Raw genomic sequence first — 23,048 nt, forward strand, 5'->3', positions numbered from 1 at the left:
TTGAATGCAAAAGTAGGAAGTCAAGAAACTCTTGGAGTAACAGGCAAATTTGGCCTTGGAATACGGAATAAAGCAGGGCAAAGACTAATAGAGTTTTGCCAAGAAAATGCACTGGTCATAACAAACACCCTCTTCCAACAACACAAGAGAAGACTCTATACATGGACATCACCAGATGGTCAACATAGAAATCAGATTGATTATATTCTTTGCAGCCAAAGATGGAGAAGCTCTATACAGTCAGCAAAAATAAGACCAGGAGAAGACTGTGGCTCAGACCATGAACTCCTTATTGCCAAATTCAGACTTAAATTGAAGAAAGTAGGGAAAACCACTAGAGCATTCAGGTATGACCTAAATCAGATCCCTTATGATTATACAGTGGAAGTGAGAAATAGATTTAAGGGCCTAGATCTGATAGATAGAGTGCCTGATGAACTATGGAATGAGGTTCGTGACATTGTACAGGAGACAGGGATCAAGACTATTCCCATAGAAAAGAAATGCAAAAAAGCAAAATGGCTGTCTGGGGAGGCCTTACAAATAGCTGTGAAAAGAAGAGAAGCGAAAAGCAAAGGAGAAAAGGAAAGATATATAAACATCTGAATGCACAGTTTCAAAGAATAGCAAGAAGAAATAAGAAAGCCTTCTTCAGCGATCAATGCAAAGAAATAGAGGAAAACAACAGAATGGGAAAGACTAGGGATCTCTTCAAGAAAATCAGAGATACCAAGGGAACATTTCATGAAAAGATGGGCTCGATAAAGGACAGAAATGGTATGGACGTAGCAGAAGCAGAAGATATTAAGAAGAGATGGCAAGAATACACAGAAGAACTGTACAAAAAAGATCTTCACGACCCAGATAATCACGAAGGTGTGATCACTGACTGCCGGGAGCCGGCATATTGCATATTGAGTGCATATTGCATATTGAGTGCAGCACTTTCCACAGCATCGTCTTTCAGGATCTGGAATAGCTCAACTGGAATTCTATCACTACCGGGAGCCAGCGTGAGGAATTCCACCCATGACAAAGGTCATGAGGAAGGAGGCTCGGCATACGCAAAGGCGGGATCGAGCCTCAGGAGTCCCCCTGGAAATTCTCGAGCATCTACCCCCAAAACCAGCGTCTGCCTACTTTCTGCTTTGTGCTTTCACCTACACCTCTGACTTTACGGGGGGCTGTCCCCCACTACCTCTCTCTGAAAAAAGAGTTATCTTACAGCTCCAGTTAATAATTCCTGGGTGTGACAGTGTTTAACCTACAAACTCCTTTGGAAATCCTCTAGCTTGCCTGAATAGGTTTTTCCGGCCACATGTGATTGTTCAGAGCCTCCCAACTGTGAGAGGCAGGAGATGTTCTAAACTGTCTAAACACAGATTCCTTTGAGTAGTTAAAAGATTGATTAGAAATTGTATTGGTGAAGGGTTTTTCACTTATTGAGCCAATGTTTGCTGCTAAGTCTCCATACTCCTTACCTACTGTGTCCTTGGCAGTGTATTGATTGATATAATGGGTGTATAGAAATGTAAGTAGTAGCCTCAATGTTTGTAACGTTGGACCCTGGAGTTAATTCTTTTCTTGATTGAGCCCACCTCACCTTTGCCCTATAGGAATGCAGCTTTGTCCAATGCTTTTTTGGAGGCTGGTGCCTGACTTTGGAATAATCACCTTTAGAGAAAGATAAGTTTCTTAAAATGTTAACAGGCCTCCTGGCCAGAAGATGATGTAATTCACCTGAACTTTTGCATATGATAAGTTTGAAAGCCTGACTTCGATTAGGACCAGGAACTGCTGTCCTTGCATGACTCCACCCCTTCCCCCATTATCCTCTATGCACAACTTTAGGTATAAAAACTACTTTGGAAAATAAAGTGCGGGCCTTGTTCACTGAAACTTGGCCTCCCCATGTCGCTCTCTCTTTCAAATTCTGGCTGAGTCTCCATCTGGAGCGCGGAACCCACCATGCTTGCTAATTATGCCTGGGCTTCTAAGATCCGACCGGGGAGGCCTCAGTGTCTCCTCTCCTTCGGGAGAACGGAAGGACGCCTGCGGCCTATGTAAGTGGTGCAAACTTCTTGTCTTGAAGTTTTATTGGTCTCCCGCGTAAACCAAGCTACTCAGCCTCTTTTCTCCACTGAATTTTCCTACTGAGCTATCCTCATTCTATTACTCTTTATATCTTTGATGAATAAATAATTAAATAGGTCGCCGACGCCGTCCCCGCTTCGAATACCCTGGATCAGCCGGGGCTGGACCCCGGCAACTGACCTAGAGCCAGACATCCTGGAATGTGAAGTCAAGTGGACCTTAGAAAGCATCACTACAAACAAAGCTAGTGTAGGTGATGAAATTGCAGTTGAGCTATTTCAACTCCTGAAAGATGAGGCTGTGAAAGTGCTGCACTCAATATGTCAGCAAATTTGGAAAACTCAGCAGTGGCCACAGGACTGGAAAAGGTCAGTTTTCATTCCAATCCCAAAGAAAGGCAATGCCAAAGAATGCTCAAACTACTGCACAATTGCAGTCATCTCACACGCTAGTAAAGTAATGCTCAAAATTCTCCAAGCCAGGCTTCAGCAATATGTGAACCATGAACTTCCTGATGTTCAAGCTGGTTTTCGAAAAGGCAGAGGAACCAGAGATCAAATTGCCAACATCTGCTGGATCATGGAAAAAGCAAGAGAGTTCCAGAAAAACATCTATTTCTGCTTTATTGACTATGCCAAAGCCTTTGACTGTGTGGATCACAATAAACTGTGGGAAATTCTTCAAGAGATGGGAATACCAGACCATCTGACCTGCCTCTTCAGAAATTTGTATGCAGGTCAGGAAGCAACAGTTAGAACTGGACATGGAACAGACTGGTTCCAAATAGGAAAAGGAGTTCGTCAAGGCTGTATATTGTCACTCTGTTTATTTAACTTATATGCAGAGTACATCATGAGAAACGCTGGACTGGAAGAAACACAAGCTGGAATCAAGATTGCCGGGAGAAATATCAATAACCTCAGATAGGCAGATGACACCACCCTTATGGCAGAAAGTGAAGAGGAACTCAAAAGCCTCTTGATGAAAGTGAAAGTGGAGAGTGAAAAAGTTGGCTTAAAGCTCAACATTCAGAAAACAAAGATCATGGCATCCGGTCCCACCACTTCATTGGAAATAGATGGGGAAACAGTGGAAACAGTGTCAGATTTATTTTTCTGGGCTCCAAAATCACTACAGATGGTGACTGCAGCCATGAAATTAAAAGACGCTTACTCCTAGGAAGAAAATTTATGACCAACCTAGACAGCATATTCAAAAGCAGAGACATTACTTTGCCAACAAAGGTTCGTCTGGTCAAGGCTATGGTTTTTCCTGTGGTCATGTATGGATGTGAGAGTTGCACTGTGAAGAAGGCTGAGCACCGAAGAATTGATGCTTTTGAACTGTGGTGTTGGAGAAGACTCTTGAGAGTCCCTTGGACTGCAAGGAGATCCAACCAGTCCATTCTGAAGATCAGCCCTGGGATTTCTTTGGAAGGAATGATGCTAAAACTGAAACTCCAGTACTTTCACCACCTCATGCGAAGAGTTGACTCATTGGAAAAGACTCTGATGCTGGGAGAGATTGGGGGCAGGAGGAGAAGGGGACGACAGAGGATGAGATGGCTGGATGGCATCACTGACTCGATGGACGTGAGGCTGGGTAAATTCTGGAAGTTGGTAATGGACAGGGAGGCCTGGCGTGCTGTGATTCATGGGGTTGTAAAGAGTCGGACACGACTGAGAGACTGATCTGATCTGATCCCTCTCTGAATGAACTCTGCTCTGTCCTGATCCTTCCAGAATGGGTTGAGGAGCCTGAAGTCCAATCGGTCACCAGAGGACACCAAGGGGTGAGTGGGCTATGGGGCAGGGAGGGGTGGGAGGTGGTAACTCCAGGACTGGGGCAAATGGCCCTCAGTTCCCTCCCTGTTCCAGGCTTGTGAAGTGTCGCTACATGAACTGTGTCAGTAATAACCACCCACTGTTATTTTCTCGTTTCTTTCATGCTTTCCTAAAGGAACACGTTTGTCTGCTTGGTTTCCCTATTGGAAGGGAAGCCACGTAAACTCTCCATCTTCCATGGCTTGTGGCTGGGGCCACAGGAGTGAGAGAGAGTTAGGGGTGATGCAGGCAGAGGGGTTTCAACTGAAATACAGTGGAGACCCAGAAGCTTGCAGGGGCTTCTCACCTGCACCTCCCACCAGAGCAGGGCCTGGAATCCCCTGGAAGCCTGAGCAGGTCAAAGCTTCTCCATCCCCTCCCCTCCCCTCCCCTCTCCACCCCTCAAAAAGCTGGATCCTGGGCCAGCCCACAACACCCCCAAAACCCCCATCACCCACAGGCCTTCACAGGCCCTCCCTCACAGAAGTGGGAAGACCTGCATGGTGGCAGCGATGGTGTGTGACCCCAGAGCTTGGGGTCTCAGCTGACCTTGAGCAAGGGGGCTGGTGCTTTACACACCCTCCCAGCCCAGAGAGATGCCAGCAGCCACAAGCCACGAAGTGAAGCAGAGGTGAGGAAGAGGGCTGTTGATGTGAGCTGTCTGAGGTCCCATCCTGTCCCCATGACAGTGGCCAGGCCTCACCTGACACTATGACTGCGCTGCACGGGCAAACAAGACAGCAGCAGTCACAGTGACAGGACAGCCAGCTGCCTCCACTGCACGCTCCACTCGGACCTCAGAAGCCCCATAGCTGTACCTGACCCACCTGGCACTGCTCTGCTTGGCTGCCAGGGCTCGGGGACCCTGGGTGAGTAAGTGAGGGCAGAGCACCAGAGGCCAAGCCTGTTTTCAGCTGCCAGACCTGCCCTGGTCGCCAGACCCATGAGCCCAACCAGTATCTGAAGCCAAGATGCCTTTGGGAGAATGACACCACAGACGCTGACCTCAGAGCTCAGACTCCTGAAAATTTACTAAACAGGCTGTTTTTAGTCTTTTTTTTTTTTTTTTTAAGTAGGAGGTTGGCAGGAAGAGGGAGGGGAATGACTTCCTTGGTGGTGCAGTGGTTAAAAATCTGCCTGCCAATGCAGGAGACATGGGTTCATCCCCGATCTGGGAAGATCCCACATGCTGTGGAGCAACTAAGCCTGTGCACAACTACTGCAGCCCAAATGCCTAGTGCCCATGCTTCCCAACAAGAGAAGCCACCACAGTGAGAAGTTCAAGCACAAGAACTAGAGAGTAGCCCCCACTCCCTACAACCAGGAAAAAGCCCGCATAGCAACAAAGACCCAGCACAGCCAAAAATAAATAACATTTTTTTTTTAAGTAGGATGCTGCAGCATTCCCTGCTGGTCCAGAGGCTAAGATTCTGAGCTCCCAACACAGGGGGGCTGGGTTCAATCCCTGGTCAGGGCACTAGATCCCACATGCCTCAACTGAATACCCTGTGTACCACAACTAAGACCCAGCGCAGCTGATTAAATAAATATTTAAAAGTAAGAGGTGGGGCGGTCCTAAGATGGTGGAGGAATAGAAAGAGGAGACCACTTTCTTCCCCACAAATTCATCAAAATATCATTTGAATGCTGAGCAACTTCCACAAAACAACTTCTGAACGCTGGCGGAGGACACCAGGCACCCAGAAAGGCAGCCCATTCTCTTCAAAAGGAGGTAGGACAAAATGTAACAGACAAAAAGAGAGACAGAAGAGTTAGGGAAGGAGACCCGTCCTGGGGAGGGAGTCGTGAAGGAGGAGAAGTTTCCAACCACCAGGAAACCCTCTTACCAGGCCTGTGGGGAGTTTTGGAATTGCAGAGGGAAACATAAATGGGAGGGGAAAAAAATTCCACAGAATATGTGCCTTAACCACAACTCCCAGCGGAGAAATAGCCTAGACACTCACATCTGCCACAGCAAGCAGGAGAGGCGTGGGTTGCATGCTTAGGGTAAGGACTGGGCCTGAATGCCCTGAGGACAATCTGAGGGAGCTAAGGTGAGATAGCAACCCAAACTGTGGGATAGCCAGAGAGAGAGAGAATTTTCCTGTGAAAGCTCTAACCTAAGGCACAATCTGGCCACTTCACAGAACAAAGGACTGAGTGAACACCAAAGGAGAGCTAGCTAGCTGTGGACTGGCCCCTCACCCTGCCAGAGGCAGAGAGGCAGGTGGGCGACAGCCAGAGGTGGAAGACGAGGGGCAATCTCTGCCCCAGAGATGGCATCCTGCACCAAACTGTGAGCAGGCTCCTACTTGCTAACCACATGTTCCTGGGATCCTGGACGATTGGCATCTGCCAGGAGGGTCGCAACCTGAGATCAGCCCCCCAGAAGAGACATACAGCACACCTGAAACAGCACTCCTTTGGCACACATGGGACACCGAGCAGCCAGGACCAGGGAGGTGATTAAGACACATGGCCCACCTGGGGCAGTGTGCTTGCCAAGCACCTGGTCGCCTGAGCTGCTTGGACCTGGGAAGGGCACAAAACGCAGGTCCAACTGAGTCTGTGCCTTTGTGGAGTACCCGAGAACCTGAACCTGAGCAGCTCAGACCAGGGAAGTGCATGAAATGCAGGGCGAACTTTGGACAGTTCCCCTGCAGAGCAACCTGGAGCCTGAGCAGTGTAGACTGGGAAAGCACAGGCCATCATGAGCTGGGGCAAGCCCCATGTGGTCCATACACCATGAGTACTCCCCTCACATGCCAATGATATTTGTTTGCAGTGCTCCTCCCTCTCTACAACACAACTGAACAAGTGAGCCGAAATAAGTGACCCCTTCAGTCCCTTGTGTCACGGTGGAAATTAGACACTGAAAGGACTTGCAAACAGAGGAAGGTAAAATAAATAAAGAGGAAGCCGCTCTGGAAGTGACAGGTGCAGCAAATTAAAACCCTGTAGCTAGCATTGACTATGCATTGGAAGGGGCCTATAGACCTTGAGAAGAAGTATAAGCTGGAACAGGGAACTATCCGAAACTGAACTGACCCCACCCTGCTGGCAGCAGCTCCAGAGAAATTCCTAGATATATTTTTACAATTATAATTTTTAAATTATTTTATTTTTAAGTTCTTTATTACTCCTTTAATTTTCATTTTTAAAACCTACTATTACTTTGCAAAAAACCTATTTTTTAAAGCAAACCATATATATATATATATTATAATTTTTGTGATTTTTTTCTTTAATATTGTGTTTTTGAGAATCCAACCTCTACTCTAGGTTTTTAATCTTTGCTTTTTGGTATTTGTTACCAATTTTGTACCCTTAAGAATCTAATCTTCAGTACCCATTTTTACTTAGGGGTGTGAATACTGGCTTGATTTCTTTCTCCCCTTTTGACTCTCCCTTTTCTCCCCCATGTCACCTCTATCACCTCCCTCCCCCTTCTCTTCTCTACTTAACTCTGTGAAGTGTATTCTCAGCTGTGGAGAACACTTAGGGAACTGATTACTGGCTAGATTGCTCTCTCCCCTTTTGACTGACCCTCTTCTCCTCCTGGTCACCTCTGTCTCCCTCCTCCCTCTTCTCTTCTCCATATAACTCTGTGAACCTCTCTGGGTGTCCCTCACTGTGGAGAATCTTTTCACCATTAAGCTAGATGTTTTATCATCATTGCTGTATGGATGGAGAAGTCTTGAGGCTACTGTAAGAATAAGACTGAAAGCCAAGGGCAGGAGGCTTAAATACAAAACTTGAGAAAACCAGAGAACTCCTGACTCCATACCTGCACTGAAACAAAGCTCCACCCAAGAGCCAACAAGTTCCAGAGCAAGACACACCATGCTAATTCTCCAGCAATGCAGGAATATAGCCCCGAGCATTAAAATACAGGCTGCCCAAAGTCACACCAAACCCATAGACACCTCAAAACTCACTACTGGACACTTCATTGCACTCCAGAGAGAAGAGATCCAGCTCCACCCACCAGAACACTGACAAAAGCTTCCCTAACCAGGAAATCTTGACAAGCCACTAGTCCAACCCCACCCACAGGGAGGAACGTCCACAATAAAGAGGAACCAAAAACTTCCAGCATACAGAAAGGCCACCCCAAACACAGCAATCTAAACAAAATGAAAAGGCAGAGAAATATTCAGCAGGTAAAGGAACATGGTAAACGCCCACCAAACCAAACAAAAGAGGAGGAGATAGGAAGTCTACCTGAGAAAGAATTCAGAATAATGATAGGAAAGATGATCCAAAATCTTGAAAACAAAATGGAGTTAAAGATAAAGAGACTGAAGGCAAGGATTGAGGAGATGCAAGAAATGTTTAACAAGGACCTAGAAGAAATAAAAAAGTGTCAATCAATAATGAATAATGCAATAACTGAGATTAAAAGCACTCTGGAGCGAACCAATAGTAGAGTAACTGAGGCAGAAAATAGGATAAGTGAGGTTCAAGGTAGAATGGTGGAAATATATGAAGCAGACAGGAAAAAAGGAAAACGAATGAAAAGAAATGAGGACAACCTCAGAGACTTTTGGGACAATGTTAAATGCCCCAACATTCGAATCATAGGAGTCCCAGAAGAAGACAAAAAGAAAGGCCATGAGAAAATACTTGAGGAGATAATAGTTGAAAACTTCCTTAAAATGGGGAAGGAAATAACCACCCAATTCCAAGAAACCCAGAGGGCCCCAAACAGGATAAACCCAAAGAAAAACACCCCAAGGCACATATTAATCAAATTAATGAAGATCAAACTCAAAGAACAAACACTAAAAGCAGCAAGGGAAAGCAACAAGTAACACACAAGGGGATTCCCAAAAGGATAACAGCTGATCTTTCAATGGAAACTTCATGCCAGAAGGGAAGGGCAAGACATACTTAAAGTCATGAAAGAGAAAAACATACAACCCAGATTACTATACCCAGCAAGGATCTCATTCAAATATGAAGGAGAAATCAAAAGCTTTACAGATAAGCAAAAGCTGAGAGAATTCAGCACTACCAAACCAGCTCTTGAGCAAATGCTAAAGGATCTTCTCTACACAGGAAACAGAGAAAAGGTTTATAAACTTGAACTCAAAACACACAGTTACTGTAGAAGTGAAGTTTTGAGAATAGAGGGCTATTACTCTAAACCCTATGACATTAGTGTTGGTCGTTCAGTCGTGTCCGACTCTTTGTGACTCCATGGACTGACTGCATGGAGCCCACCAAGCTCCTCTGTCCATGGGATTCTCCAGCTAAGAATACTGGAGTGGGTTGCCATGCCTTTCTCCAACTATGATATTAGAGGGGGCTGTTACTATAGAAGGGGAACTATCACTGTACAGGGGAGAGTATGACAATAGAAGGGGAGTATTACTGTAGAGGGGGGACCATGACAACAGAAGGGGACTATTACTGTAGAGGGGGGACTATAACAACAGAAGGGAACTATTACTATAGAGAGGGGACCTTAAGAATAGAGACAACCCCTGTCCATGGAGAGCAGTAAACACAAATATAAAGGTCCAGGCATGTGTTTGCCATGAAAGGAGTCCTGATGGCATGCAGACCACCAGGACACCCACCCATAACAGGAGAGAGGGGACACTCAGACCCTGACTGGAGGCATTCCCAGCTTCTTAGCTGCTCAGGTGGGTGCTTCATCCTGGGAGCCTGTCCAGTCACTTTTACTGCAGCAACACTCATCAGATCGAGAGACCGCCTCCGGGGAGTGACGGGCATGTGACCTTGGGCCTGGACTCCATTGCCCCTAGGGTGGAAGCCCCCATACCTGGAGCCCACAGGCTCAACTGGGCCCCTCTCAGCCCCAAAAGGAGGGGGCTGGTGCACAGTGCGAGGAAGGGGGACCCTCTGGATGGGGTCGCCAGCTCTAGCCTCAGGGAGAACAGACTTGAGCTGCTGGGGTCTGTCTGTTAGTCCCTGTCTCCCCACTCCCTTGCTCCTCCTCAAACCCCCACTTAACCTCCTGTGTCTCTCTGCCCCCTCGCCCTACTTCTGTTTGTCTCTTTTCATGTCTCTGTCCATTTCTTTCTGTGTCTCAGTTTCTCCGTCTCTAGAGCACTTCTCCCCTCTTCACCACCCCATCCTCCTTTCTCTTGGAGAGAAGTCCACAGGTACAAGTTTCTCAGAGCCACACCTCCATGCCGCCAGCACCGGGTCTTCTGTATGTCCTGTTTTAATTATGCAACACCCCATTTCCTCCCCCAGATTGCCCAGGCTGGGCCTCCGATGGGCTGGCAGGTGAGCTTGCCCGGCTCCTTCCTGTGCCACCAAAGTGAACTCCAACTGGATGTCGGCACTGAGTTCTTGGCTCTGGGACATACCCCTGCACCACCTCTCCATCCCAGGTGAGGCCCCATAGGCTCGACTCAGCGGAGATGCGGCTGCAAGATGGGTCCAAGTGTGGGAAGCCTCAGAGCCAAACATGCACACATGCAGGCACACACAGGCATACTGAACACACACACGCATGCACACACACACACCAAACACACATGCACACACATGCACACATACTGCACACACACACATACACACACCAGCACCTTCCCTTGTCTGTCCACTTTATCCCATTCAACCCAGAAGGTATATGAACCCCCGAGAGCCCACCTTCAGGACACACGCTGGCCTCCCTGGGGGGCAGGGTTGTGTTTTTCTCAGCCACTCTGTCCTACTCCTGGGGACCCCTCAGCTTTCCACCCACGTTTTCCATCAGAGCTTGTGCAGCACTTTCTGCACTTGAGCTTGGAGGGCCCAAAGTTTAAGGGGGCCACCCGCCCCCAAAACAACTCGATAAGTGATACCAGAACTATCTAATTAAAATGAGGAACCTCTGACTCCAGCCAGTTTGGTTGCAAAAAGTGCTGCAAAGCTCAGCTATGGGCGGGCATCTGGATTTGGGGATGGCCAGTGGTGACCAGGCAGGCGGGCACTTCCAGGGTGACACTGCTGTGCTCAGGCCATCTGAGGGGTGGCCACCAGACACCGTGGCCTGGGAGGGGAGGGTCCCTGCCAGACAGCACCCTGCTCACCTCCTCAAGGTGTAAACATGCCCCATTCTCCACCAGCACTCCTCTGGCCGTGCAGACACTGGGCCCTGCCCTGGCTCTGTGACACTGGACACTGCCCGCTGGGAGCACACATGGACAGTTGGACAAACAGGAAGTGCTGTTTTCTATGGAAGGCAGCTTTAGACTCTTTCTCACCCTCTCGACAGCTGTGGGGTTCTATGCCGGCCATCCCACCCTGCCTGGGAGGAGGGGCCCCCACACGGCTCTTCCCTTGAGAGTGTGCAGCAGACAGGGAACCGTGGACCCAGTCTCTCGGCCCTTCCGGGTGCTTCCCCGTGGGGAAAGCTGTGGGGACCCCACATGGAGGAGGCTTCCAAGTCTTCAGGACCACAGAGTGGCCCTTGGCCGCTCTCCTTCCCATACCCCTTACAAAATAACTCGATGCCTCTCCCCCAAGCCCGGGCACCACTCATCTGCTTCTGTCTTTGTAAATTTGCCTGTTCTGGACATCTTTTATAAATGGACAGGTAAAATGTGTCCTTCTGTGTCTGCTTCTCTCACTGACCATCGTGTGTTCAAGGTCCATCCATGATGTAGCCTGTGTCAGAACTTCACTCCTTTTCATGGTGACTCATACACCACTGTGTGCATGGGCCACATGCTGCTGACCCACCCATCCATCCATCCACCCACACACCCACCCATCCACTCATCTATCTGTCCATCCACCCACTCACCTATCCATCCACTCATCCATCCAACCACCCACTCATCCATCCATAAATCCACCCATCCAGCATCCATCCATCCATCCATCCATCCACAAACCAATCCATCATCCACCCATCCACTGATTGATCCATCCACCCACTCACCATCCATTCATCCATCCATCCATCTACTTATCTATCCACCCATCCATCCACTCTTCCATAACATCATCAAATCAAATTATATTATGAACTTGTAAATCCTCCTTCCTATCCCTTGACCCTGAGAATAAATAAGAAAAGAAAAAAGAGAAAGAAATAAAGCTAGTCCAAACCTATGTTCAGAGACAGAAGGGAAGATTTCTGGATTGTCCCCAGGTGACTGCTAAAGTGTGAACCTCTCCACACTGTCTCTGAAACAGATCACACAGATTTAAAAGGGAAAAGAATAAGTAAAACCACACATAAATGACCACAACATTGGCGTCATAAAAAGCCTGAAAATACTATGAATAACTTCAAAGTACTTGTAACTAGAGAAGGTCTCTCTGTGCTCAGTTGTGTCTGACTCTTAGCAGCCCCATGGACTGTACCCACCAGGCCCCTCTGTCCATGGACTCTCCAGGCAAGAATAATGGAGTAGGTTATCATTCCCTTCCCAGGGGATCTTCCCAACCCAGGGATCACCACTGCATCCTTTATGCCTCCTGCTTTGGCAAGCAGGCTCTTTGCCACGAGCACCACCTGGGAAACAACAAACCATAAAATCAAAAGCCACCTTAAGCCTTTCCTGTCCAAAAACGGGATTCCTTAAATAAATTGACTTTCACTTTCTCACATCTGCAGAGACCCCATTTCGAGACAAGATTCAGTCCCCAGGACTCAGTGGATATGACTTTCGGGACTCCCCCATACCCCGCGGTGCTATAGCTGTGCATCCTTAGGGTGGCTTGGGGGCACAGAGGACAGGCTCAGGGGGTGATGTGTCCCCCGCCTGGTTTGCCTGCAGGGAGCCACAGCATGATGACCTACTGCCTGAACAAGAAGTCACCCATCTCTCACAAGGAGTCAAGGCTGCTGCAGCTTCTGGGCAAAGTGCTGCCATGTGTCACCCTGCCCATGGTGCTCAAGAGGTCCACCACCCAGGTGAGGGTCTGCGGGCACTCTCGGGCCCTGGACCCAGCTCCAGCCGCTAGTGTCACCCACAGGGGGCGGTGTCCTTATCCCTCTTGGGGAAACGAGATTGAGAATAAACCTGCTGTAAAGCAGAATTGCTGTTTAGTTGCTCAGTCATGTCTGACCCCATGGACTGTAGTCTGCCAGGCTTCTCTGTCCATGGGATTCTACAGGCAAGAATACTGGAGTGGGTTGCCATGCCCTCCTCCAGGAGATCTTCCCCACCCAGAGAGCCTCCCAGAAAGGTAGGAAAGTACACAGCTTTACTGTGGAACCAGCCTGAAGCCAGAACGGGGACCCATGGACTAACAGCATCACCGTCTGAAGTTACAGAGGCTGGGGGACCTGGGAAGGGAAGGGGAAGGCTGGGTTCCGCCCTTTGTGCAGCTGAGCTGACACCAGAGCTCCTTCCTGGTCCCAGATAAGCAATAGCTGAGTTCCCATGTTCTTTGAGGTGGGTTTATGTTTGCACCCCAGCACCCCCTCCAGGGAGACTTTCTTGGTGGCCCAGATGGGAAAGAATCAGCCTGCAATGCGTGGGGCCCGGGCTAGATCCCTGGATCGGGAAGATCCCATGGGGGAGAAAATGGCACCTCACTGTAGTATTCTCACATGGGAAGTCCCATGGACAGAGGAGCCCAGCAGGCTAGAGTCCATGGGGTCACAGAGAGTCAAGACAACTGAAGTGACTGAGAACACACGCACACACTCACACCCCTCCCCTGTAGTGCTTCTCCAGGGTGGATCGGGGGTTTTATGGGGTGCAGAGAAGCCGGGGTGGGAGGCAGTCATTGTGGAGGATGAAGAGGAGTCAATGTTGGGGGCCCTGTCTGTGGGGAGGGGGCACCCAATTGACAGTGGTCCTGTCACTGGCACACACGTTACCCAGGGGGTGGATGCAGGATGGGGTAGAAACCCACCGGGGCCCAGGTGCCCTCAGGAGCAGAGGCCCACCTGGGCGGGACAGATGGCCCCTGCCTTCCTGTACCCGCACTTGAGGGGCAGTCATATTCCTGGTTTTTCTGCTCCTGGGCTGGTCCTCCCAAGAGGACAAGAGGCTGTCAAGCACAGCTCTTACCTGTGTGATTGCTTCCTCCTGGGAGGTCCCTGGTTGCTGGAATCCTCCTCAGGGGATCTGATTGGCAGAGAGCCAGGGCTGGAATGTGGACAAACTACATTCTTGCTTGCATCAGCTGCCTACAGCCTGGCCTTAAGAGCTCACACCCAGAGGAGGGAGCGAGCAGCAGGGGGTCCACCAGAGCCCGGGAGTCCTGCAGGACTGGGGTCCCTCTGCTCAGAGGGTCCCTTGGTGCTGGGTCCCTTTCTTCTGCGTCCCTCCAGGGCAGGGTCCCCTCCATACTGGGGGACCTTGGTGCCATGGTCTCAAGTGGTATGGCTCCCAAAGAGACCTGGGTGTGTGCGGGGTGGGGGGCACAGGTGGTGGTCTTTCAGGGGGTGTTTAAGATCAGCGGCTGCAGCAGCACTTCATTTAATCCTTGTAGAGGTGGATGGCAAGTGCCTGACAATAGCTGACAATATTCATATGAGTCTTTCTTTTTTCTTTTAATTTGGATTGGGGGGTGGGGCTGTGACACCCTTTCCCATTTTTTATCTTTATATCTTTTTCTTTTTCCATTGTGACTGTGTAGAGAACACAGTACCATTTTCTGCGACTAGTTTATGTTAATATTAGTTTTTGCTTTTTCTTTTATTTTGGATAGAGAGAATCTATTATTTTCTTCCCCACTTTTTCATCCTTGTGTTTTTTTCTTTTTCCATTATGACTCCTTGTAGAGAACACAGTACATTTTCTGTTACAAATTTATATTAGGGCTTCCCTGGTGGCTAGTTGGTAAAGAATCTGCTTGCAATGAGGGTGATGTGGGTTCGATCCTGGGTTGGGAAGATCTGGAGAAGGGAAAGGCAACCCACTCTGGTAATCTTGCCTGGATAATTCCATGGACAGAGGGGTCTGGTGGGCTACAGTCCACCGGATCAAAATGACTTGGAAACAACTGAGCAACTTTCACTTTTCAATGTACGTTAAAGTTATTTTTTGCTTTTTCCTGTCTTATTTGTGTCGTGGACAGATGTTTTGTCCTTTTGTTCTCTTCCCTTGATTCCTTCTTGCCTTTCCTAGTGCTGTTTGTGGGGGTGGGCACAGATCTCTGTGGGTCTAGTGTGTCCTCATGTCCAAGGGTCCAGCTTGGGTGTCATGGAGCCTTGGCATTGAACCCACAGGGAGCTTCCACCCAGGGACTGCCTGAAGGAGTGTGAGGCTGGACTCTGCAGGAACACCCCCCCAAGACCACAATCTTGACCCGGGCTCTGTGCTCCACATGACCACTGACCCTGGGGACCCTGTTCCCAGAAGCAGTGCCTCAACCCCAGCAGCACCAACACGGTTGATTTCACAGTGGCCAATGTGGCCCTCAGTTGGGCATCCTCAGTGCATGCCCAGCCCCTGAGTGGGGCTGCCCTCTGTGACCAGCACAGATGACTGACCTCTGTGTGCAGGTTCTGAGCATCATGAAGCACCTGGATGCTGGTGTGAGGACCTGCAGTTGGCGCACATGGAGGAGGGCACTGAGAGGAACCTGCACTCTGGCCACATGGTGTACATGACGGCCCTCATGGAGGTGGGGGTGGGGGCAGGGTTACGGAGGGGGGGGTCCGCCAGCCAGGGACACCACGTCTGGTCCAAGCAGGAGGGGGAGGGCCTCTGAGGGGATGGGCACACGTCCACTCAGATGGACACACAGTCACTCCAGACAGGAGAGGCTGACCTCTAAGGGGACAACACAGGTCCACTCCCATTAGAGGACACTGACCTCTAATGGGACGGACACACATCCACTCCAGGCATGAGAGGGAGAACCTCTGGCATCAGTCACTCAGAATTCCCAACCAACACGCATTTCTGAACTCACACCTGCACCCCTGGCCTCTGGGGTGTCTCCCAGAATTTGGCTATACCAGGTCCCTGACATGTCTTTTCCTGTGTCCAGTTTTGGGGTGTCCAGTCCATTCTCTCGGCTGCTGGCCAAGTCACTTAAAGTCTCACACTGGCCTCGGCCCCCAGTGCCCCCACCACAGAACCTAAAGACCCTTGGGGTCTGGAGGTTCTGTCCTGGGCCTCAGTGTGCATGTACCCTGCTGGCCTTGCATGCTCCCTGGAGCACAGACTTCACACAATGTTATAAGCAATGCTCTCTGCTGCTGTGCATGCACACACACATGCATATCCATGCACACACAGACCCTGAACACATGCACACCTGTGTGTGCACTTGTACCTACTGGAGTGTGTACACACACACACACACACACCAGCACACCAGAGCAATGCCACGGTTCCCCACTGCCACTCAAGAGAGGCTGGGTCCCTTGGGACCAGGCACCATGCTTTATGTCTTTGTGTGTCAGGACACCCCAACCCATCTGTAGAGTGGCTGTGCCGGGGGAATTCCCCACCCATGACCCTCTGTCTCTCACTACAAGGCCCTTCACCCCACCCCCACCCAGGACATGCTCATGGAGATCTCAGAGTGGCTGGAGAACCACCCACAGGAAGTGGTTATCCTGGCATGCAGGAACTTCGAGGGCGTGATGGAGGACCTGCATGAGTATCTGATGGGCTGCATCAAGAACATCTTTGGGGACATGCTGTGTCCCCGTGGGGGTGTGAACAGGGGCCACAGGCTCCCCATGCTCTTGGCAGCGGGGGTGGTGGGAGTACTAGGCCTCACTGTAATCAGACTATCTGCTTGCTGCATGAGGCTGATTCAGGCACCAGGTGATGCTGCTCATGGAACCCCAGTAATCCACCCACCACTGTCTCCACTCAAACACCCCAATGACCAGCCCATCACTGGTCACAGGCACCCCCAATAATCCACCCTGCCTGGTCTCTATTCAGACATCCCCAAAATCCATCAATCATGCCTCACAATGCCCCAGTAATCCACCTGCTGTTTTCTATCAAAAACCCCAATAATCCATCCACCTCTGTTTCCACTCAGGCACCCCAATAATCGACCCATCACTGCTCAAGACACCCAAGTAATCTACCCACCACTGTCTCCACTCAAACACCCCCAAAATCTACCAATCACTGCTCAAGACACCCCAATAACCCACCATCACCATCTCCACTCAGACACCCCAGTAATCGACCCACTAGTGTCTCTACTCAGACATGCCAATAACCCACCCATGACTGTCTCTTCTCACAGAGAACCCAATAACCAGCCCATCACTGCTCATAGACACCCTAATAATCCACACATCACTGTAGCTTCTCGGACACCCCCGATAACTGACACATTATGTCACAAGGCACCCCAATAACCCCTGTGCACATGTCTCATGGGCACCCAGATGATTCTCCCCCTAGGAGGTGCTGACTCTGCACCAGCTGTGGTCCCAGGGCCAGCAGGTCATCCTGTCATACAAGGACGAGGCATCCATGAGTCAGCATGCAGAACTGTGGCCCGGTATCCCCTACTGGTGGGGGAACCAGGTGAAGCCCTGAGACCTCGTCCAGTACCTGGAGCTCATGAAGAGCTGCAGCCACCCAGGGGAGTGCTGCCTTGAAACTGGGACACCTGGTCGCACACATGTCCTCGTGCATGGGTCTGGCTTTGTGTTCAAGTGGAGAAATGGAACAGGATGTATTAGGGGACGTTATTCTGTTCAGCACATGGGGACCAGGGCGTGGACATCCTTGGGGATGTTACTGTGTCCACCACAGGGGTTAGGATGTAGACAGGATGTGGACATCCATGTGAACATTATTGTGTCCACCACACGGGGCCAGGACATGGACATCTTTGGTGTCACTGTCCAGCCCACCTGCCCTTTGTAACAGGAGAAATTCATGAGTCAACACCCCTATGAGCCCCTGCTGTCTGAACTTTGGTCTCTGTTGGACATCTGAATCTCTGACCTCTGCGGAGGCCAGAGTCTGGGTGAGTGATGGCACAGCTTGGTGACTGCGTGGGCAGGTGACCCCATGGGTTAGGGGTCTCATGGGTGGGTGACTGCGTGGGTGGGTGACCCCATGGATTACTGGTCACATAGGCCAGAGACCGTGTTGGTTGGAGACTGCGTGGGTGGGTGACTGTGTGGGTGGGTGACCAGTTTGAGTTGCTGAGTGCAGGGTGGGTTACCATGTGAGTTGCTGACTCGGTGAGTGGGTGACCCCATGGGCGGGTGACGGTGCGAGTGGGTCATCATGTGGACAGGTGAGCGCATGCCCTCACAGGTTAGTGACCCCATGGGTGGGTGCCCACAGGGGTTGGTGGCCAGTGGAGGGATCAGTGCATGGGGTAGTGACCCCATGGGTGGGTGACCACATGAGTCAGTGCCCACACGGTTTGGTTGGCCACATGACTCCATGGGTTAGTGGCCGCACGCCTGGGCAGCTGACCCAACAGCCTGCACCATGAACAGCAGCCCCTCTCTTGTCCCAGGCAGGCTGTGGGTGGCCAGCATCAACCTCACAGAGAACCTGGAGTTTGTCCGCATCCACCCGGCCTGGTCCCTGGAGAAGCTGACCCAGTGGGGGCTCCCCTACCTTTGCGCATGGGTGTGGGGCCGTACCAACACCTTCGCAGGCAACTTCATCTGGGCCGAGTGGTTTGTTGGTGACGTCATCGGGTTGAACTGGAAGCTGCTTTGGGGCTGACAGATGGTGCGTGTGTGGAGCTGGGCATCACAGAGGCTGCGTCTCAGTCACGTCCTGCAACGTTACCGGCCTGAACCAGAAGCCACCTCGGGGCTGAGGCATGGCGCACTGAGGAGCTGGGCGTTGCGGAGGCCGCTCCTCGTTCGCATCCTGTGACATCACTGGGCTGAACCAGAAGCTGCTTCAGGGCTGAGGGATGACGCATGGGTGAAGCTGGGTATCACGGAGGCTGCGTTTAAGTCACGTACTGTGATGTCACCGGCCTGAACCGGAAGCCACCTTGGGGCTGCCGGTGGGCACGTTGAGGAGCTGGGCTTTGCAGAGGCTATTCTCAGCCCTGTCTTGTGGGGCTTGTCATCCGTCCGCGCGTCCACTGAATGTGGGTGACTGCCGAGGTGGGGCCAGGTGGCAGGGTCCATGGTCTCTCGGCGACTGCAGGGTGTGAGGTGATGATTAAAGGTGAGTGCATGATTTGTACAATCACATCCTCAGGGAGACACACCTGGTTCTCGGGTCTGTGGCTTCCCCATGGGAGAGGCTGTGGTGCCCCCTCTCCCCAGGCACTCAGACTAGCAGACGGTGACCCCCAGCTGGGGAGGGGAGGAGGCACTATGACATAGTGTCCATAGGAGGAGACTGAGCGCATCGTGATCTCACTGAGAAATCCCTTTTATTAGATAAGGGACTTACCTGGTGGCTCACTTAAGAAGGCCTTCTTATCTCTCCTTGCTAGTCTTTGGGACTCTGCATTCAGGTGGCTGTATCTTTCTGTGTCTCCTTTGCCTTTCTCTTCTCTTCTCATCTATTTGTAGGGCCTCCTCAGACACCCACTTTGCCTTTTTGCATTTCTTTTTCTCGTGGATGGTTTTGATCTCCACCTCCTGTACAATGTTAGGAACCTCCATCCATAGGTCTTCTGGTACTCTGTGTGCCAGATCTAACCCTTGAATCTATTTGTCACTTCCAGTGTATACTCACAAGGGATTTGAAAAAAGCAAAGAAACAGAGGAAAACAATAGAGTGAGAAAGAGTAGAGATCTCTTCAAGAAAATGAGAAATGCCAGGGGAACATTTCATGCAAAGACAGGCACAATAAAAGACAGAAACGTTATGGGCCTAGCTAAAGCAGAAGAGATTAAGAAGAAGTAGCAAGAATACACAGAAGAACTGTTAAAAAAAATCTTAATAACCTGGATTACCATGATGATGTGATCACTCACCTAGAGCCAGACATCCTGTAGTGCAGACACGTGGGCCTTAGGAAGCAGCAGTACAAGCAAAGCTAGTGGAGGTGATTAAATTGTACCTGACTGCTTTCAAATCCTAAACGGTGGTACTGTTAAAGTGCTGCACTCAATACACCAGCCAGTTTGGAAAACTTGGCTGTGGCCACAGGACTGGAAAAGTTCAGTTTTCATTTCAATCCCAAAGAAGGGCAATGCCAGACAATGTTCAAACTACCACACAACTGCACTCATTTCACATGCTAGGAAGGTAATGCTCAAAATCCTTCAAGCTAGGCTTCAAGAGTATATGACCCGAGAACTTCACAGTCCACACATTCAAACCGTTGATACTAAATGCACAGTGATGCCATAAAGATGGTCAAGGCAAAGACACACAATGTGATTTTATTTATGTCTAAATCAGTGAAACAAAATATTCACTGCAAAGTACAAACTTTTTATCATGAAAAATCCTATGTTTGAATATGAAATATCCTGCTGAAATTGAAAAATACGTTTTAAAGTGAAATTCTTTGTCAGCTATTTTGAGACTATGGGAAAAAAGAAAATAAAATTACGTTCATTGGGGCTGCTTCAGTTCAGTTCAGTCGCTCAGTCGTGTCCAACTCTTTTCATTGGGGGCTGCTTGAACTTTCACAGATATTTTTTCTTAAAGATTCCCTTACAGTTTTGCAGTCTTAATTAGACATAAAATGATCAGTAGATTTTATACTATGTTTGTTTTCTGAACATTTTCATTTCCTTTAATTTATGAATATAACCGCAATATTTTTCTATTAAGTGAGTATTAAAAATTACTCCTCTCTCCTGTGTGGAACACACTGCTTACCCTACTGTTGGGAGACATTTTACTGCCTAAAACCTTTCATAATTCAGCTCTACAATCTAGGTTTTTTTGTTTGTTTGTCTTGCTTTGTTTAGGCTGAGAATTTTCTCATCTATTTTTAGTATCTTCAGAGTCTCTGTTAGGCATACGTCTGCTGTTGTTTCCTTGCACAGTCATGTCCCAACTCTTTGCCACCCCATGGACTGTAAGCCCACCAGTCTCTTCTGTTCACAGGGATTCTCCAGTCAAGAATACTGGAGTGGGTTGCCATGCTCTCCTTCAGGGGATCTTCCTGACCCAGAGATGGAATTCGCACCTGCTACGGCTCCTGCATTGCAGGCGGATTCTTTACCACTGAGTGAAAAGAGATCATGTATACATGAAACCCACCTTAATTATGAAGACTCATAATTGGCGAAAAGCAAAGATGGAGAAGCCCAAACAAGCATTTATCTTTTACCAATTAATAATAAGAAAACAACCCTTCATTTCAATTTGTCTTCCTTTATTTTTTCAATTAACTTTTCATTGAAGGATGATTGCTTTCCAGAATATTGGTGTTTTCTGTCAAACTTCAACATAACAGTCTTTCTTAACTCATAGTTTCTCTTCAATATCTTCTTATCCTGTGTAAATAACTTCTTTTAACATTTCTTACAGACAATGTATCTGCTGAGAATGAATTCCCCAATTTTTTGTTGATATGAGAGTATCTCCTTCTCCTTTGTTTTTGAAGGATAATATTCCTGGAAGTAGAAGTTAATTTCAGTAGTTTTTTTTTTTTTTTTAAGCATTTTATTTATTGACATGTTGTACCTGTACCATGGATTTACTAGTTAAGCTGTATAATTCATTGATTTGTAACTTATTCATAGGTTGAATAACCATAACCACAGCCTCATTCTAGAATATTTTCATCCCTCCAATGGGAAACACTCTCCAGTTGGCAGACATTTTCCATTTGCCCCTTCATCTGGGCACTTTCATTCACTCCTTTGTTTTCGGTCTTTAGAGCATTACCTAATCAGGGACATACGAATTCACATGAACAGTATAATGCAATACACAGCCTTTTGTTCCTGGCTTCTTTTAATTAACATAATCATTTCAGAGCGCTAGCATGTAATAGCTTGTATAAGAACTCCATTCATTTGATGGCCAAATAATTTTGCATTGCATGTTTTATTTATTCGATCACCAGTTGATGGACATTTGAGTTATTTAAACTTTTTAAACTTTTTTTAGTTTATTTCTTTTTAAACTTTATTTTTAATAATTTAAAATTAAATTTAATGGCTTTTTCTGCATCCATTTAGGTTATCATATGATTTTTAGCTTTCCTTTGGTTAATATGGTCTGTCACATTGATTGATTTGCAAATATTGAAGAATCCTTGCATCCCTGGAATAAACCCAACCTGATCGTGGTTTTTGATGTGTTGTTGAATTCTGTTTGCTAAAATTTTGCTGAGGATGTTTTTGCATCCATGTTCATCAGTGATATTGGTCTGTAGTTTTCTTATTTAGTCTTGTCCTTGGTTTTCATATCAGGGTGATGGTAGCCTTGCAGAATGAGTTTGGAAGTGTTCCTTCCTCTGCAGTTTTTTGGAAGAGTTTTAGAAGGATAGGCATTTGCTCCTCTCTGAATGTTTGATAGAATTCACCTGTGAAGCCACCTGGTCCTAGGCTTTTGGCTTTGGGGAACTTTTCGATCACAGCTTCGATTTGGAGCTTGTAATTGGGTTGTTCACAATTTCTATTTCTTCCTGGTTCAGTCTTGGAAGATTGAGCTTTTCTAAACATCTGTCCATTTCTTCCAGGTTATCCATTTTATTGCTGTAGAGTTGTTCATAATAGTCTCTTATAATCCTTTGTATTTCTGCATTTTCTGTTGTAACCTCTCCTTTTTCATTCCTAAGTTTGTTGATTTGGTTCATCTCTCTATTGTTCTTGATGAGTCTGGCTAAAGGTTTATCAATTTTGTTTATCTTCTCAAAGAACCAGCTTTTAGTTTATTAATCTTTGCTGTTGTTTCTTTCATTTATTTTTCATTTATTTCTGTTCATATCTTTATGATTTCTTTCCATGTACTAATTTTGGCTATTTTGTTGTTGTTGTTCTTCTTTATCGGTTGTTTTAGGAGTCAATTGAGGTTGTCTATTCGATGCTTTTCTTGTTTCTTGAGTTGGGGTCATATTGCTACAAACTTCCCTCTTAGAACTGCTTTTCCTGCATCCCATAGGTTTTGAGTTGTCGTGTTTTCATTGTCATTTTTTCCTAGAAAGTTGTCGATTTCCATTTTTATTTCTTCAGTAACCTGTTGGTTATTTAGAAACATGTTGTTTAATCTCCACGTGTTTGTGTGTCTTACAGTTTTTTTCTTCTACTTGATATCTAGTCTCATAGTGTTGTGGTCAGAGAAGATGCTTGATACAAGTTCAATTTTGTTAATT

At 48.1% G+C, this 23,048-nt stretch overlaps 1 pseudogene; it reads left to right on the forward strand.

The window, feature by feature from the left end:
• Window positions 1–10,166: 10,166 nt before the first annotated feature.
• Window positions 10,167–18,524, forward strand: LOC129638471 (PI-PLC X domain-containing protein 1-like; annotated as a pseudogene).
• Window positions 18,525–23,048: the final 4,524 nt, after the last annotated feature.

The sequence above is a fragment of the Bubalus kerabau genome, chromosome X (assembly GCF_029407905.1).
Source record: "Bubalus kerabau isolate K-KA32 ecotype Philippines breed swamp buffalo chromosome X, PCC_UOA_SB_1v2, whole genome shotgun sequence".
Lineage (NCBI taxonomy): Eukaryota > Metazoa > Chordata > Mammalia > Artiodactyla > Bovidae > Bubalus > Bubalus kerabau.